Below are 1,772 nucleotides of genomic sequence, written 5' to 3'. Positions count from 1 at the left end.
ACATCAATGATGGGAGAGAATCATGGATTAGCTGCTTCCTGCACACCCCACGCTGGGGATCGAGCCTGCAACCCAGGCATGTGCCCTGACCAGGAATCGAACTTTGACCTCCTGGCTCATAGGTCCATGATCAACCACTAAGCCACACAGGCCAGGCTGTAACCAGGATTTATTTAACACTTGTTATCTTGGGGTGATGTCTCCTGCATGAGTTGTTTTCCTTAAACATGTACTTATAAAGCTTTCAACATCTGAGTCAACCACCCATAAGCTGGCTATAAAGCGAGTGCCTGTCTTGGTGGATAACTAGGATTCTTGATGTTCCTGTATGTGAGGGCAACCTTCGTGTGAGTCGACGAGGCAACTTTTCCATTAGATATTAACTCATCTGAGTAGCGAAGGCTTTGAAGTCTCCCAGTTTCTCCACTCAAGTGCAGACATGACACTGAAAGCCCTATTCTCCCAACATTTTTGCAGGCTTTGTCGAAATGGAAGCTCGGGGTGAGCTGCGGGGATAATATAATATTCTGTCTACACATAACTGGGCTGTGCTCTATTCTGATGGAAATTAAGCAATTTTCAGATTCAAACTCCGAGAGAAGCACCAATGGATCACATCCTAAGAAACCTAAAGAATTAGGAATTGACATTTAAAAGCATTTATAATCCATAGTGTCAAAGCTCCACATATCACATCATCAAGTTCTGGCCTGGCTGGGTAGTTAGTTCAGTTGGTTAGAGCGTTCTTTCCAGTGGCCACAAGTTCCATGTATGCTATCGTTTTTCTCAGTAAGTACAGTGTTATCTCCAAGACTACCAATCTGACGGGAATCAGAGCCGGAAGCCAAACCTCAAACCTACATCTCCTGATGCTCAGACCCATTTTCAGTTGCCTGTTGGTCACATAAGCCGCCAGACATTTTATCTGCACGCAGAAGTGTGCGCAGTGGTTTCAGAAGCTGGGCAGTGTAATTCCCGAGATATCAGGAGACTGAGTTCTTTGGACTCATCCCACAGCCTCCAACAAAAAGGTGAAAACTGTCCACTTTGATGAGTGACAGCAGGATCCTTCCACTCCATGGGCCATTTTGTAAATATGAAACAGTTGCTGGAAAATTATGTTAGAGATGAATTAACTCCCCCATGACGATGTTTTCTTTTCTTTAATGCAATTTAGTTCAAGCAGAAAGAACAGAAAGGCTCGGAGGGAGGGCCGCACTGGCTGCTGCTTCCGAGGGGTTCTTGGAGGCGAGCCGTGCAGTGAAAAGGTGATTCACAGAAGACCCGGGGCGGGGGCCAGCCTGGCCTTCTGTCCAGGAGGCCTGCGCCAAGGACCCCGGCTGTGCGCACGGGAAGCTGAATTCAGAGCTCCTTCTGCACCACAATCCAGGGCAGCTGGCAGCTGCCCAGGGAGCCGGGAGGGAAACTGCAAGGGCATTCGAGGCCACACTGGCCAGGGCCTGCGGAGCCGCCCAGGGTGGGCCCAGGGCGCCGGATGGGGACCTCATGATGACGCTCATTCCAGAGCCTCCCCTGGGCCCATTTGAAAGCGCACTCCTCGCCAGCAAAGGAGCGCTTCCATCCTATGCCAGAGCCGAAAGGCTGGAATTTCCCTGAAAACGTCTCGGAGTCGCAGGAGGAAGGCCTGACTTTGGAAGACGTGCGCGTCTGGACCTTTTCTTCTGAGCGCACGTGCGAGGAGGAGCCCTCGCCGCCGGGTTTTGTAGAGTGGGCGTCCCCGTGTCCGGACCCCACGGCCGCCCCCAGGCTGC

Source organism: Myotis brandtii, unplaced genomic scaffold (genome assembly GCF_000412655.1).
Source record: "Myotis brandtii unplaced genomic scaffold, ASM41265v1 scaffold6, whole genome shotgun sequence".
Classification (NCBI taxonomy): domain Eukaryota; kingdom Metazoa; phylum Chordata; class Mammalia; order Chiroptera; family Vespertilionidae; genus Myotis; species Myotis brandtii.
This window is presented reverse-complemented; position numbering follows the sequence as displayed.